This window comes from Mus caroli, chromosome 13 (genome assembly GCF_900094665.2).
Source record: "Mus caroli chromosome 13, CAROLI_EIJ_v1.1, whole genome shotgun sequence".
Classification (NCBI taxonomy): domain Eukaryota; kingdom Metazoa; phylum Chordata; class Mammalia; order Rodentia; family Muridae; genus Mus; species Mus caroli.
In genome coordinates, this window is record NC_034582.1 from 58,296,784 (window position 1) to 58,314,756 (window position 17,973).

Sequence of the window (17,973 nt, forward strand, 5' to 3'; positions counted from 1 at the left end):
CCAGCCTTCCCGATGCTTGGCTTCCTTCAGAGGAGTCACAAACTGTCCTTGTCATTTACAGTTCAACACCGCAGATGCAACTGTCAGGGCTTAGTCTATGTTGATCACTTTCTGGAGGAGAGGGGTATGATACCAGGTGTTCCCCACCTGGCTTCCAACACAGGAGGTTCAACTTGGTCCACATGCCCGACCACTTGACCCTCTGCCCGTGTACCAGTGCCCTAGCAAATGAATGTAGTTCTGGGATTGTGTGAAACTGGATGGACTGGAAGAAATCCGCCAATGAGAAAGGCTTGATGGAGGGAATATACCAAGTTCCCCCAAAGGCAAACAGGGCTGGAGTCAGTCCATTATAAAGTACACCTGCGCTTAATGTCGACTCTCTAACCCTACAAGGGCCGTCTGTATACTCCGAAAGCTTGCAGTTCACGGTAACAGGCTGAACCCTAATGCCTCTTGTCTGGAAAGGAAAATACAAGTTCATACCAGAAACAAAAAGAAGGCAAAGCAGGTCACCCACTCCCAGCTTGAGTTTATCTGTGCACGGGCAGCAACTGCTCTGTGAGTGTGCTATGCTAAGTGCTCTCCTCTGAGCTGGAGGAGTGTTATTGATGCTAAGACCAAAGCCTCTGGCTTTTAGTGAAAGCAGCACCCTCCCTCATTACCCAAGTAAACGGCATCCCATTCTGAAATACAGCAACTGGCGTGCATTATAGAGATAACATTACAGTGTCTGAAAAGGCCCGATACAGATGCAGAGTGACATGAAGTGAAAAATGGTGAGTCGTTTATAGTGAGATAAATGAGCTTTAGGTAAGAGGGGTCAAGCCTGGGAACCACAGGAAGCCAGGAGGACAGGGAGGGGGGTCTCTGAAAGGCCGGGATTTAGGATGTGGGCTTGGACCTGATTTTCCTCTTCCTTTCCCCTACCTCCCCCTTCTAAAGTATTTGTTTGGTAGTTTGAGTTTTCCCGGAGTAGTTTCTAAAGTATTTGAAACACAAAATGAGTATGAACAATTCTAACTCGACTTTCTGAAAGCTCACAGAACAATTCATGTTGAGAACGTGGACTGCTTTTCCTAAAGAGTCTGAACATATCTTTGTATTTCAGCAGCACCATCTTTACGTTGGAGTGTGCGTGAGGGGTGTACAGCGGAGTGTGGATGTGCAGGTGTGTCCTTACAGGAGAACAAGTGTGTGTGAATGTGTGGGTGGAGGCAAGAGGCCAACCTTGGGTGTCATTCCTAGGGGCCATCTCCTTTGTTTCCTGAGACAGGATATCACACTGGGACCTGGACACTGTCAATTAGGCTGGCCCTCAAGCCCTAATACTCCCTAGGTTGCCCCTTAAGCCCTAGGACCCGCCTTTCTCTACCTCAACAGATTTTTACATAGGTGCTGAGGATTGAACTCAGGTCCTCATGCTTTTTAAAGAAGTACTTTAATGACTCTTCATTTGTTTATTAGATTTTACTCTATTTCTGGGCTGGACTCAAACTCCTAGTCCTCTCATCTTCACCTCCTGAGAACTGGGATTATGGAACACCACGATGCCAAGTTTTATGCCTCTTTTTCATTACAGTCCCTGTGCACACAACAGCAAGCAAGGTTCTGCAGCTCCTGCTGGAATCAGTGTCTTCAGCTGACCACTCCCCGCTCCGTTCTAATCAGCGTCTTACTTAGAGTTTTACTGCTGTGAACAGACTCTATAACTCAGGCAACTCTTATAAAGACAACAGTTAATAGGGATTGGTTACTGGTTCTGAGGTTGAATCCATTGTCCATATGGCTTGAAGCAGCACCCAGACAGGCACACTTGTGGAGAAAAAGCTAAGAGCTCTGCATCCTGACCCGAAGGCAGTCAGAAGACTGACTCCCATGTGGTTAGGAGGAGGGTCTCATTGCCCACCCCCACAGTGACACACTTCCTCCAACAAAACCATACCTACTCCATCAAGGCCACACGTCCTAATAGTGCCACTCCCTGGGCCAAGCATATTCAAATCACCCCAATCAGTAAAAATAAGATTTGGGTACTTCTTCTGGTGGTTTGTATCGTATTTCCAAGTTTATTTCTCAATTTCTTGATTTAACTTTAGAGTTTTTTTTTTAAATAGGTGCATGTGTATTTGTGTGGGGCTCCATGAGTTTATGTATATCACACACATATGGGTGTCCACTGAGACTCTAAGAGAGCTCTACATCCCCTGGACTTAGAGTTATAAGTGGTTGTGAGCACGGGTGTTGGGAACCAAACCCGGGCTACTGCTAGAACAGTAAGTACCCTTAACCACTGAATCACTGCTCACCCAAACATTGGACTATTTACCAACTCTGGTAAGAAAAGTGTTGGTGTCTATTTGGCTCTCTTCCAGCTCTTCCTTCGGCTCCCACTGTTTATCAGTTAGATGAGAATTATCCGGTCTTTGATTATCCTTCCAAATATAATATAATTGACAGCAGACCTCCATATCTCTGAGTTCTGCATTCATGAATCAATCAGCTATGAACTGAAAATTTTAGAAAAAAAATTGCGTGCATGCTGGAATGGACAGTCATATTATTTTGCTGCTGTTCTCTGAGCAGTACAACTAGTATTTATATAGAACTTGAGCCATGTCAAGTATTATAAGTCATCTGGAGATGGTTTAAATTGTAAGGTGTGTGCAGAGGTTATGCACAAAATGCACCCCACTTTGTATATGAGACAGAACTCTATAGGCTTTAATGTCCTCAGGTAGGTACTAGAGTTAACCCCCCTTAAGACTAAGGACAATTATATTCTACTTGATTGGGGGGGAAGGGAGTTTAGAAACACTATCTCATTACACTATCCATATTGACACTGAATTAGTAATTGTCCTGCATTAGCTTGGACATTCCATGAACTCACCAAACAGCACTACCTGCCAGGTCAAATACATGGATCTACAGGGACATTTTTCATTCAAACCCCAACAACCAACCTAATCAAAAGATGGGCTATGGCCCTGAGAGAAGAGTTCTAAAAAGAAGTAAAAATGACTAAGAACTATCTTTCGAGGTGTTCAACATAACATCCTTAGCAACTCTAGAAATTCATATTAAAGCTATGTTGAGATTTTGTTTTCCCCAAGGCAGAATTGCTGAGAGCAAGAAACAGTTGATGGCAAATGCTGACTGGGGAGAGTGTGGAGAAAGGGGAACCCTCATACACTCTTTGTGGAATTACAAACTGAGGCAGTCACCCTGGAAACCAGTGTGGAGAATTCAAAAGTTCTTTTGGGTATATGCTAACAGCATATATCTCAGCATATACCCAAAAAACTCAATAGCCTAGGCCACAGATACTTGTTCAGCCATGTTCATATATGTATAACCATCCTACTGGGATAGTAACAATAGACATGTTAAAATGGAGGGGAGAAAGCCATGAAGCCTCAACTCTACACAAAGAACTGTAGGCAACTAAAAATGCTGAGATGAAAAAGACAGTCTTCCCCAAGGAAGAGCATACCAATTGGGTACCTAATACCAAATGGTCAGTCCTGAAAACATACATACAAGTAACACTATACAGATTGAGCAGGTTATATTTAGGAACAGATAGGTATAGACATATATGCAAACAATAACCATTAGTAAAAGAGAAAGAGGCCGTGCGGTTGAAAGAGTACATGGAGAAGTATAATGGAGGGCTTGCAGGGAGGAATGGGAAGGGGTAAATGATGGAATTGTGTTATAATCTCAAAAATAGGAAAAAAATGAAAAAAACATATTGTACTATGGAAATAGGTACAACTATTTTGTGGCAACTAAACAGGAAATAATGTATCTTTTACAAAATGTAGCAAGAGAAGAGTGGCCTAGTTACTCTCTCCTTGTGATAAAATACTGAGGAAAGTGACTCTAGGAAGGAAGGGGGTAATTTGGCTCACAGTTCTAGGATGCTGTCCATACTGGTGAGGAGGGCGTGACCGCAGGTGCTTGAGGCAGCTGGCCACATGCATCTGCATTTAGAAAGCCACCCACAGTTAAAGTAGGTCTTCCCACCTCAATTAACTCCCGAACAGCTAACCCCTTACAGGCTGTACATAGTCCTGTCTTACAGGTAATTCTAGATTTTGCCAAGTTGACAATCACAATTAGCCATCACAGATTTTGGGTGTCAACTTGACCACATCTGCAATCAATTAAAAACCAAGGAAGTGGGAGGGGGCAGGGGAGAAAGAGAGAGAGAGAGATGAAGAGAGAAGAAAGGGAAGGAAGATAAAGAAAAGAATAATTTTTTAAAAAAGAAATTACCACAGAAGCCTGATATGCTGATACATGACTGTAAGTTCAGCTACTCAGGAAGCTGAGGCAAGAGGATCATAAATTCAACATCATTCAAGGCAACTCATTGAGTCTGTATCTTTTTTCCTTCCTTCCTTCCTTCCTTCCTTCCTTCCTTCCTTCCTTCCTTCCTTCCTCCCTCCCTCCCTCCCTCCCTCCCTCCCCCCTCTCCCTCTCCTTCCCTCTCTCCCTCTCACCCTTCCCTTCCCATCCCTCCTTCCTCCCTCCATCTCTTCCTTTGGCAGTGTCTTGCTATGTAGCCCTGGTTCTACTAGACCTGAAGGCACAGCCTGAACCTCCCACATGCTGGGCTAATGGGTATGCATGTCCATACCTGGCTTGCCTGACTTGCCATCTCCTTCACCATTTGCTCCTTCCCCAACTCTATTTGGAGGGAACACAAGCTTTTTGAGACCACAGGATAAAGAGACATAAGCAGAGGACAGTTTTCTTTTGATCCTGCCCGGAGAAGCCATCTGGTGACTGACTGTCCTGTGCTCTCAGGAACAGCCTGAAATCCCTGCTGCTGGTGAGGGAACAGGCAAATCTGAGTCAAGATCAATGTCACTTAGTGAATTAGTGACAGAGACAGGAACAGAATCCAGACTTTCTAACTTGGAGATTCCCCCCTTTTATGTTTAAATGGCTCTTTTTATTTTAATCCAGCTGTGCCATGTTAATAAGGTTTTGAGGAGACACAGCTTCACAGATTTTGATATGTACCTCGGCTATTTGTTGTCTGTTTAATAAGTTTTGTTTGTTCTCCAGATGTCCATTATCTGGCAGCCTATAATCATATACAATTGTTTACACCACTTACCGTTTGCTTTCAAGTCATGCCAAGAAGGGTTTGGTGTAAACTAGCTGTCTGCGACAGCCACACTAAGCTAAGCCTTTAAAAGGGTCTATTCAAGCCTATATAAATAAACACAGCAATATGGAAAGTAGCCCTGTGGACATTTACAGCACTGTGGGGCAGCTGGGAAACAGGCAGACTCCCCCCCCCCCCCGTGGTTTGGATTCTCCTCTTAAAGACCATTTTAATTTTCTTATATTCTATGTCAATTTTTTTTCATTGGGTGTATTCATAGTACTGTGTCACATAAGGACATTTTCATACAAGGATGTGACAGAAGTTGAGCATGCAGCCCTTGTCATAGTTGTGGGAGAGTTATTCTTGTTTTAGCTCAAACTCACTGTCTTATTCATTCTCCTCTCACCCTTATACACTCCAGGAAAATCCCTTCAGATGCAACCAGTTACAAGCAGGTGGTTAGCAAACCCTCACCCTGGGCTTGTCTTCCAGACAAAATGATCAAAACTAAATTGCATCTATGTTCATTAAAAGGCCATCAGGCAGGCCAGGACCACTACAGAACCACAGATGGTTAGGTCATTTTTGACTAGTAAATATGATCAGAAGTCATCCTTCAATGAGCTGCTTAGCTATATGAAAGAAACCACAGTCCAAGAAAGCAGAATTTCCTAACCCCCAACTAATCGACACATCTCCTCTGTGCAAAATAATTCAACACTAATTTCTTTCTGGAGGTGGCAGAGGTTCAATGACATAATCTGTGGCATTTGTACATGCAGGTGCTGTGGAAAATAGCCGGTATCATTTCAATTTAGACAGTGTCTTTCACTGATCTGGAACTCAGCATATAGTCCAGGTTGTCTAGCCAGTGGATCTTAGGACTTCACTGGTCCTGCCTTTTACACACTGGGATCACAGGTGTGTGCAAGTGTCTCCATACTTACAAAGCATGTACTTTCCTTCCTGAGTTCCCCTCCCCAGACTGTAACATGATCTTTGTATATGAAAATAATATTGTGTATCAAGAGAGTTTTAGGACTAGATTGAGTAAAAGTGGGAGTTTCCTTTATTAGATGTTAACCGGCTCCTCACTGTGTACCCCGGAACTTCACCAAAATGTCATGGGCCAGAATAAGAGGTTCACAGACATAGGGAAAGCTCTCACCTTTGCTTTTGATGATTAGTGGATTATCACTACATTAATAATTTAGAGGCTTAAGAAATGGCTTAGTGATGAAGAGAGCTGTTCTTGCAGTTCCCAACATCCCCATGAAGGCTCACAACTACCTGTAACTCTAGTTACAAGGGATCTGGTGCACTTTTTCTAGTCTCTGTGGGCATCAAGCATGCATGTGGCATACAGACATACATGAAGGCAAACACTCATACACATAAAATAAATAATTTTTAAAAAAGATTTATTTATTTGTATATATGGGAGTACACTGTTGCTGTCTTCAGACACACCAGAAGAGGGCACTGGATCCCATTACAGATGGTTGTGAGCCACCATGTGGTTGCTGGGAATTGAACTCAGGACTGTTGGAAGAGCAGACAGTTTTTTTTTTAACCACTGAGCCATCTCTCCAGCTCCAAAATAAATGATTTTAAAAATGAGTAACATAGGTGATTGTCTAATGCATATATTCATGTTGGCCCCCTCAGCAAGCAGTCTTCCCCTAGAGATTTTTTCATTATTTCTTGTTGTTTATATGTTTGTTTTATGCAGTGATGGGGATTGAACCCATAGCTAGGCAATGTTCTACCACTGAGCCACCCCTTTAGCCCTTTGCTCTGCTCCCTCCCCAACCCCACCCCCACCCCCGCCATGGGTGGTTCTACCCCCACCTTTATTCATAGGTGATCTTTTTTTCTGCTTTGAATTTCACCTACTTAAGTGTAAACTGTTTTGTTCCACAAAGCCTTGAGGACGTGGAAGACTGGCTTCTTATACTATACTGTTTTCATATACAAGGCCATGTTACAGGCTGGGAGGGGAGCCTGTGTATGTGTTGCAAATGTGAAGTCTCTTGCACAAGCCTGTGATCCCAGTGTGGAGAAGTAGGGGCAGGAGGAGCCCTGGGGCCCACTGCCCAGCCAACCTAGCCTTTTGATCTTTGTATCTTTAGCAAGACACATGTGCAATAAACATCTGTTGGATCCACAAGTGACTACATGAGCAACATTGTTACTTCCTTAAAACAATATCGCAACACGTTAAGTGTTACAACAGAAATGTATCTTTGCAGTTGAAAACCAAGGAATACTACAAACTCACACAACACAACAAACCCCATACAGATTTATTGGGAAGAAAGAACCCTAGAACTTCTGCTAGGGCGAGAAGCTGCAGCGAATTGAGCAGAAGATGGGTTATATAAGTTTTCTTGGGAGGAGGGCGGTGGAGTTTTCCAGAGTGGGGATTGGTGGGTTTTCAAGTTCAAAGCTTGAGCTTTTTACTCTGTAGGGTGTGGCAGGGGGAGGTGGGGTGCTATTAGGGCAGTTGGAGTGTTCTGTGGGTGGAGTCTGGTGGGTCGTGTTCCTCAGGGGAGGGGCCTGGTCACTTGTGGGCCTCAGAGTCTTATACAGTGTACTTCTATTCCTATGGATTGTTTGAATTTGGCTCCTTTTAAGTGGCACCAGAATGGTGTTCAAATTTGCTTGTGGTATTTAATTAATGCCATCAGGGTTTGGATTAGCTAAAATCCTGTGAGGTCATCTTTGTTCCATGCAGTAAATTTTATTTAAAATGCTTTTGGGGAGTGGAAATTATTGTTGATTTTGGAGTGTGTGTGTGATCAGGCTGTTGTGGTTATATTTAAAGGGGAGTCCTTGGATGCTAAAAAGCAGGCTGAAATAAGAGCTAAAATTAGATGGTATGTTGAAATAGCTTGAGAATAACTTGGGAGAGTTAAGGAATGAGGCTATGGGTAAACGAGAAAGGCCATGAGTTGGTTGTTGTTGATTCTGGATGCTGGGCACATAGAAGTTCGTTAAGCCATACCCTCTGCCACTTCCTGTCTATACATTTTCCCACAATAATACTAAAAACCATGCTGTATTTTCAGGAACTCTAATGCAAGAGCCACACCAGACCAACAAACATGAAACCACAGAGTCAGCAACCCCCAGAACTGTGGGCACAGGAACTGTGCCCTGAGCCCCAAGAACAATGGGGCACACTGGTTTCATTTCTGGTGATCACACTGCAATTGTGACCACATTTTGTTTAACTGGGATTTGTTGTAACTGTCCATAACAGACCTAGAGAACTGTGACACAGGACCGTTGGCTGTTCATTCGAACAAACTTCAGTTCAAGGGCAGATACTGCCTTTGTAAACTTTGTATGTTACATTATAAACATTACAAAGTATACTTTGTAAACCCTCAAGGCACAGGACTGGCCAGGCCCCAGTCTAAGGAGCTCCATCAGTCAGGCCCCAGCCAGAAGACTTCCCTAATGGCCTGTGTTCTGATGGCTATAACAGCCATTTCAGCCCTTCAAGGTGGGAAAGTGGCCAGGTATTCCCTCCCCACCACTTCCCTAATGGCCTAACTGCTATAACTGCTATTCCCAGCCCCAAGGAAGGAGTATGGCCAGGCCCAATCTCAAAAAAAAAAAAAAAATCCCACCAATCCCTGAGTTTGCACCAAGATAAGGCCATATAATCCCTCTAGTCACAGGCCACCCTGGAAAGCTCCACCCTCACTCCCAAGAAACTCCATATATAAACCCTGCATCTTGCCCAGTTCTCTGCTCCTTTCCTGAGCGGAGGGAGGCAGCCTCCCTCCAGGGTTTTCCCTCCTAATAAATCTCTTGTGTGAGGTCTGTGGTGTGATGTGACTTTGTTGTATTCCTTGGCTCCTGACAGACAGGATACCTGTCCTATGCAAGCTGTATCACTTACAAGGACCATACCCCAGCAGCATCTTGAGACCAACTGTGGGCCCCCTTCACTGGTATAAGTAAACACAACCTTTCTAGCCCTCTTCCTGCCTAGTGCTTCATTCCAGCAATTTCTATGAGTCTCAGTATTCCTTGGGTAAGGCTGCTGGGTAAATATATACACTGTCAAATTAAATCTGAATTTCAAAAACACAACAGACACTTTTGAATACACCTCAAATGTCATAGGGAAGAAATTCCACACCTTTTATTTCCACGTGCAGAACCTGACCGCCTTGTTCTTGGAGCTCTGAGATGTTGAGAACCACAACAGGTTAGTCAGTTAATTAATAAAGGGTATTTTCCATATTTATCTGATTCAATCTTATTGAAATTCTTATTTAGCTTTCTTCACAAGAGAAAAGGGCTCAATTTTACTGAGGAAAACAACTCTATTAAAATACTTGTATTTACAAGACTTTTTTTTTTTTTAAGAAAAATAAAATATACATTGTGAGAGATGTTAAAAAGTTGGGTTTTTTGTTTGTTTGGTTTTTGTTTTAAAAAAGCAGCTGGCCCGGCCACACTGCCTCCTGACTTTTACTGTTATTTAACCATTTGTGATTTTTGAGACAGGGTGTCAATCTACGCCTAAACGGGTGGGTGGAATCTCTTAGGGCTTCCTGCCGCTACCTAAGTATGGGAGTCAGAGCTTTGTGCCACGTTGTCGCCTTCCAGCTACCTAGCAAAGTAGGAGTCATCAGACTTAAGAGTAGACTAGCTTGGTCACGATTTACCAATCTGAGATGCTGTGTCTCAAGATGATGGAGTTCACTTAGTGACTTTTCGGGCTCCCATTCCTGTCAGGAGTGTTAATGAATTCGGTGTTCCTGCTGAGGTGTCTGTCTCATAGCATACAGGTACAGCAGAGCCCAGTAAGACCTCCTGATGATTATATTCTTATTTTTTATTCATTTTTAAGAATTTCAGGGCTGGTGAGATGGCTCCGTGGGTAAGAGCACCCGACTGCTCTTCTGAAGGTCCAGAGTTCAAATCCCAGCAACCACATGGTGGCTCACAACCATCTGTAATGAGATCTGACACCCTCTTCTGGTGTGTCTGAAGACAGCTACAATGTACTTACATGTAATAAATAAATAAATCTTTAAAAAAAAAAAGAATTTCAATTGGTGGTGGTGACGTATGTCTTTAATCTCAGCACTGAGAAGGTAGAATCAGGCAGATATCTGAATTCAAGGCCAGCCTGGCTTATAGATTGATTTCTAGGACATCCAGGATTACACAGAGAAAACCCTGTTTCCAAAACTCACCCCCTCCCAAAAAAAAAAAAAAAACTTTTTTCAGAACTCATTATTTCTTCCTTGCACAAGATTTGTTATTCATATATCCTTAATATCACTCTATGTGTGATGTTCTTTTACAGTATGGTTCAAAATATGGTGCATATACTATCAGTATACTCATCACTTTCAAGCTTGTTGAAAATATTTAAATAACTGGAAATGGAAAGGAGCAACCAAAATAGCTCGGTCAGAGGGGGAGGGGCAATTGTGGTCACCAATCCTGATGATTTGCTGTCAATCACAGGTCCCACATCCTGGAAAAGAGAGAACTGATTCGCACAAATTATCTTTCAGCCACCACATGTATGCTGTCAATGTGCCCCCCCAACACACACACACACACACACAGAGACAGAGAGACAGAGACAGAGAGAGACAGGGAGAGAGAAAGAGACTCAGAGAGAGACAGAGACAGCACACACAGAGAGACAGAGACACAGAGATGGAGGCATGTATGTGATTAAAAAAGACTAGTTCACAAAATATATAAGAAAAACAATCCTCAGTAATAAGAGAACAACCCAACAGAGAGTGGACAAAGGTTTCAGCATATATGTCACCAATGGGATTCCATTTATATGAAAATCTTGTGTGTGTGTGTGTGTGTGTGTGTGTATGAGGACTGAACTCAGGTCATTAGGCTTCTGCAGCAAGGGTTGCCTCCTACTAAGCCACCTTGCAGACGTGAAAGTCTTGATTATATACATAATTTACCATTCCATTTAAAGAATTGGCCATTTGGGAAGGAGGGCGTATGATAGGATTACCAAGAGACAAGAACGAAGCCTCTAGGGTGACAGTAGGGTATTTCAGGTATGTTGACTGCCAGATATAACATTTTATACTTTGTATATGTGAAGTGTGTTGTGTGTCTTCTAAACCGTGATAAGTTTGTTTTGGAAAGTAAATTCTGGCTCAGAAGCATGGCACTGTGTACAGGGTGGAGGGGGCAGGATCGTAGTTAGTCCTGTCAGGCACTGTCATCCAGTACAGGGGAGGGCGGCCTGGTTTTTGCTTTGGTTTGGTTTTCTACTAGAAGCACAGTTGCATCATTAGGAGGATAAAATAAAAGTTCATGAGAAGAGTGATGTAAGGAGAGAAAGAGAGAGATGTGCTGGTTGCTTATCTGGCCCACGACAATTCAACACTTGCCATGTTTCATCACGACAGGAAATAAAAGCTTGGGATTGCTGTGCATCCAATTGGTAGTGACAATGTGCTGGCTCATTACTCAATTCTCTGTACTGATTTGTTAGAGGGTGTTGTCATCCCCACAGGTTTTCAACACTCAGTGAAGTCATTCATTCTCAGTCCATTGTTTTGGAAACTCGAGCGATGATCAGTTGGCTTCATGGGAGAGCCTGCTCGCAATGATGTAGTGCCAACAGAAGCTATTTCCAGCACAGTAGTTCTCAACCTGTGACCGCTTTGGCAAACCTGTCTCCGAGAATACTCACAATGTGGCTCATAACAGTAGCAAAATTGCAGTTATGAAGGGGCACCAAAAATAGTTGTATGGTTGGGAGTCATTACAACATGAGGGTTGAAGCATTTGGAAGGTCGAGAACTACTGCTCTAGCAAGTTTTAGCAATTTCTCAGTACCCCTTCTCTCAAGCATCTTCATGGCCAGTCCTTGTCTCTCTTCTTGCCCACCACTTTCTTTTCACTGCAACAACTCAGATTTCTGAGGAGGCTGTATATTGCCTCAGAACTGCTGATTTTACGTTGCTGGCCCCGTTATGCCTTCTGCGTTATGCTTTTGTGGAGCTCTGGTGTCAAGTAATTTCAGAAATGGTCTCGGTGTGTTGGTACGTTCTAGAGTTTTCTGTTCACACACGAACCAAATTATATAGCTGTGATTCTAATTGTCTCTAAGGGGACTTTATTTAATAAAGCCCGGAAAGCAGTGGAAATTTAGGGCGGGGATTGAGAGGACGACTTCCATCAGCCATCGGTCGACTCCTCTTCCTGAAAGTTGACATGTCGGTTTGCCATTGCTATAAGAAGAAAATGTCACAAACTGGGCAGTTTATAAAGGAAGTTTATCTTGCCTCACCACTATCCGAGAGGCTGGGAAGTCGGAGAGCACCACACTGGCATCTGGTTGCTGTCTGGTGAGGGCCTCATACTGTATCGACACTTTGTGGAGAGGCAGAGAGGATCTTGTGGGAGCGCAAGAGATCAGAGGAAGCTGTGCTTGTTTCATAACCTACTCTCATGATAACCGACATTTTCCCACAGGAAGTAACTTACTCCTGCAAGATTAACATTAATCCTTTCAGGAGGATGGAGCCCCATGAGACCCAAACACCTCATAAAAAATCCTAGCACCTCTCCACATTGTTACCCTGGGAAACAAATTTCAACATGAATTTGGGGCACTGTTTCCTATAGAAAGAATCCTTACTCTGCCCTCGAAGGCTGGAAATGTAGGTAAACATCTACACTAGGTCACAGGCTATGCTTTAAAAGAAAGCCATGAGATTAAGCTGCTCTTTAAGGAGTAGACTTTGTGTTCAAAATATAATTTGAGGCGTAAAGTCCAACCATGATACGTTTGCCAGGATTATGGTCTTTTAAACAGAAAATGTGAAATGAAAGATGTTGAAATTATTTATGACTTCAGCTAGGGATTTGGCAAGCTTCAGTCTGTATCTTGATAAATCTTCCAAACACTGAACAGCATTTGTGTTCAACTGAGATAAAACTAGAATTAATAGGATAATGTCATCGGAAAGTGTGTATTACTAATTCTTAATAGTATGTCATTATTTTCCTTGACAGACACATTTAATATCCCGGGAGAGTCATATATGAGGAAATAAGCACCATTGTGGGATCTTATCCTCAAATAGAGCCACCTGTATACACAATGGCCACTTGTATACACAATGACCACCTGCATACACAGCTGTCACATGTATACACAATGGCCACCTGCATACACAACTGTCATCTTTTTCTTTTTGTTAGCTATTTATGTTGCCTCTTTGGAGTTGTCACTTTGTCCAAAGTAATGAACCCCCCCCCCCAAATGTCATAAGTGGCTCCTTTGCACCTACTGGGACAGGGCTGTGCACCCATTAAATCTTCATTAAGTCCAACCAGCAATAGGGATTTGCTTGGAAATTCTCCTAGCTCTGTGAGTTGAAGCAGCAGACTGTATTGGTTTAGAGCTGTTGATAATTGTGTTTCCTGCTCCTAAAAGAAGACCTGGGGGCATGGGTTTGGGTGGAAAGAACGTATGTCTGGAGACATAATTTATGCCAGGAAGATCCATGGCAAGTGAGAAATGTGAGAGAAGTTATGCTAAATATGAAGGAAGGATAAAGCCAACAAGGTCATGAATGATTAGTTTGCCTCTGTAGGAAGTCTGGGCACCAACCTGCTGGAGATCCTGGGGAGACGTTATGCCTCACATCTGAGAATTCTCTGGATGAGGGGTAAGAAGGTTTGGTTCCCTGCTTCCCAACTCAAGTTCTCATTGGTTGAAGGTCATTTCACGTGACACTAAACAGTGCCACCTAATCTCTGTAGGCTTTGCTTTGTTCACTTGGGGCAATGTATATTGCTGCTACGACCGGTCCAGTGGCTGTTCTGTACCAAGGGGTATCAGGAATGTACAAGGGCTGTGAAGTTCTATTTCCATTTTAAGCACCAATCTGACCATTTTATAAGAATGCCTACTTGTTCTGTGTGGCTAGAAACTTACAAGGTCGGTGAGTGTCCGTCAAGCTATATCTATGAGGCTGCAGTGTCCGTCAAGCAGATATAGCTTGACGGACACTGCATCTGCCTTTTAGTTTGTTGTATAAGGTCAGCACTTTATTATTTTTTTTAAAGATTTATTTATTATATGAAAGTACACTGTAGCTGTCTTCAGACACTCCAGAAGAGGGCGCCAGATCTCGTTACGGATGGTTGTGAGCCACCATGTGGTTGCTGGGATTTGAACTCTGGACCTTTGGAAGAGCAGACGGGTGCTCTTACCCACTGAGCCATCTCACCAGCCCCAGGTCAGCACTATATAATCTAGAAAGAATATGTTTCGTTCTGATTGTTCCTCTGCTGAGAGAGAACTCATTACTTTCAGGAGAAAGGGCCAATATTTTTAACATGAGATACCCGTCCCTAATGTTGATTGGGTTTCCTACTCTGCTATTGGTAAGCTTCTTTTTGGACTCTGCAGCTTTGTGTGTGCTGTCTCTCCAGGAATGCTCTACAGAATAATACAGCCTTCCACCACTGGAGACAGTCCTCTGTAGGATAGGATTCTTTTCTTTTCCCTGTCTGGGTCCATATGTCCATCATTGTCACACATTGTCCATGAGCCTGCTAGCATGAAGTGGGTTTCAGGTCCCTGCCATTCCTACAGTAAGGAGTTGATGATAGAATATAAATATTCTGTTATGATTATCACATTAAAAGTTAGCTCTGTAATTTTTATCCTTAGCTATTTATTAGTGGTATGGAACATTGCTCCGTCCTCTGACTTATCACCATCTTTTAAAGACACGATCTTCGCTGCCCTCCATGAAAGATGTCAGACTGTGTATTGGACACAGATCTTTCCCCTGCGTCCCAGTAAACAAAGTGGTTTGGTGATGTTGCTCTTGTTTTATTTCATCTAAAACAAAACACAGAACTATGATAATGGCTCTCTGAACAAAACCACCAAACACTGATGGAAAACAGGACACATTAAGGGCCCAATCTTAAAATCTGTGTCCAAAAGAATCTCCTGAGAGCCTCTATGGTGTGACTATACACCAAATCCCCTTGCTTTCTAAAACTCATCTGGCAGCAACGAGAAAAATGAGGTTTTAAAATATAGGGTCACTTCTAAGCAGAAAATTGAAGGATGTTCTTCCAGTCTGCTCCACATGCAGCCTTAGCACAGGGCTCCTTCCTCTGAAATGGAGGAAGGTTAGCATAGACAGAGAAGTGTTATCTTACTCCTTGGCTGACCGTTTTTAGGACATGAGAGTAAAATTTGTTTTCCAGGACTGGAGATATAGCCAGTGCATAAAAAATACTTGTGGTGCAAGCATGAGATTCCCAGCACTCACATAAAAAGCTGACCAGTGCCGGTGGCCCACCTATAATCTCTGCACTTGGGAGACAGAGATGGGGGAAGATTGACTAGCTAGACAAAAGAAATCAGAAAGCTCTGGTTCAGCAAGCGATTGTGCCTCAGAAAACAGTCATGAAGGAAAATACAGGATACCAGCCTCTAGCGTCTATCTGCAAGTGCACGTGAGCGTGCACACAAAAGTACCCACATACATGCTAATGAACACACACACATACACGTGAACATGCCTCCCATACACATACAAATGAAGAGCATATCCTCGAGCCATATTTTTGTGAACTAAAAGAAACTGAAGTTCATGAGAAAAAGCACAGCAGTGTTCCAGCTCTCAACCGGTCTCCATGGTGTAAGCTGCTTTGCTAGAGTCATTTGTGAACAAATTCCACACAGCTGCACACACTCAAGTTCGAAGACATCTAACATGAGACTCTCATCTCATCTGAAGAGTCTAATTAAACTTCGATGGGATACAGACCACCAGGATTTATCTTTGTCTTCTCTGTCAGCCAACATTCTCTTGTTGCTGTGTCGTATGCTGCCAATTGCCCAGAAATCATGTGCGATTAGCACGAGAATCCATTTGTCTGCTGGTTAGAAGTTTGCACACCCCTGGCAATAAACTGTTAAGACTCAGGAAGCTTCATTTTCCCGTGCTTGTTTAAAGAAGAGGACTCAGCAGTCAGAATTAGTCATGTGACCTGCCTCCTGACCACACAAGCTAGAGTGGTCCTAATCACATTCTTTTAATGATATGGAATTGGAATGGAGAGAACAGGGATAACTAACGGGGTGGGGGACAGCCATTTTAAAAGTTGCTTTTGCTGAAAAGCTATGACCCCTTACTGAGGTCCACAAATAGCTAGAAGCTGGTTGAAAGCTTGCTTCCATCTCCTTCCCTTGGTCACCAACATCCCTCTGCAGGCAGGCATGCTGACCACTTAAGGAGCCCTTGTGGAGACATTACAGACAGACAGCCTGTCTCATTCTGCTTCAAGGCTGAAGGCATGATGAATCACGGCCCTCAACCAACATTTCTACATATTGGCTCGATTCATTATGGGAACAGTGCAAACATGTAACATGCTATTTGACTCCATACATGAGAATTTGAAAATGGCTATCAAGAATTCTGGGAATGGTATTTTAATGTATTTCCCACTCCTGTTTCGATCGGCATAGATAGGCCACCTGCCACTTCTCAGAGAGAACTTGTGGAGCTGCAACTTGGCATCCGACCTGAAGAACTTGCTCATGTCTCTTTACTAAGTTTTCGTAGGTCCTGTCTTCCTAGGAACAATGCCCTCCATTTTACACTGTATATGTTTTTACTTTCTGGAAGCATGAAAGCCAAGTTAGAGTCAAAGTTTCTGATAAGGAAACTGGAGAATCCACTGAGAACTAAAATTACTTCCATCAAACAAGGTTGTTGTTGTTGGTGGTGGTGGTGGCGACAGCAGTGTGCATACTGCACAGACAGGTGTGGAACCATGTGAAGGACGTCCAGTGTCCTGCTTTATTCCTTCAAAGCAGGGTCTTGCTCTGAACCTGGAGTGAAACTTGGTGTCAGCAAGCACCAACAATCCTGTCTTTGCCTCCCCACAGCACTGAAGTTGCATAGTCCCTGTCTGACTTTTTCTATGGTCCTGGATTTGAACTTAGGTCCTTATGCTTGTACAGCAAGCACTTCCTCAGCAAGTCCTCTCCCCAGCTCTCGAGCTTGATATTGATAGTTCTCAGACATGATGCCAAATTCCCTATGGGTTTTATGTCGCATTCCTTTCTTTTACTTTTTATAGTAAAGATTTTTTAAATTGATACAATTTTATTACTTAGATATGTTGATTTTCAATATTATTTCTTTATTAGCAAAGTTTAGACCTGCTCGATAATTTTAAAAGATTCTCCAAATGAGGCACACATGTAGTGGAAGCCTGCAGATCCATAACAGCCCTTTTCCAAGATACCTGGGACACCTTGTGGCCTCTTCCTCTAGGTTTCTCAACATCTACTTTGCCATCCTAATTTTATCCCCTCTCCTTGGTTTGCCTCCCGCTCCCCAATCCTAGATTTACTCCATCTAGGACACAAATCTAGAACTCTAACCTATAATGCAATAAATTAGGTTGATCTCCTCAATGGAGAGCAGGTTCTTTGATGTTGATGCAGTCAATGCTACCAAAAGGAGGAAAAAGAGAATGTGAGCATAGGTCACACAGGTAAGTATCAGGAATATTGATGCCTAACTTTGCACATCCCCATTCCACTCTAGGTGTGGAAAAGAAGTTTCTGCATCTAGAGGCTCTGCACTAACTAGGTCTGAAACACTGCTGTCATTTTATTTGATACAGAGCCTCCTTATGACCTGGAACTCACTGTTAGAACATACTGGACTTAAACTTGAGATGTTTGTCTGCCTCTGCCTCTGCCTCTGCCTCTGCCTCTGCCTCTGCCTCTGCCTCTGCCTCTGCCTCTGCCTCTGCCTCTGCCTCTGCCT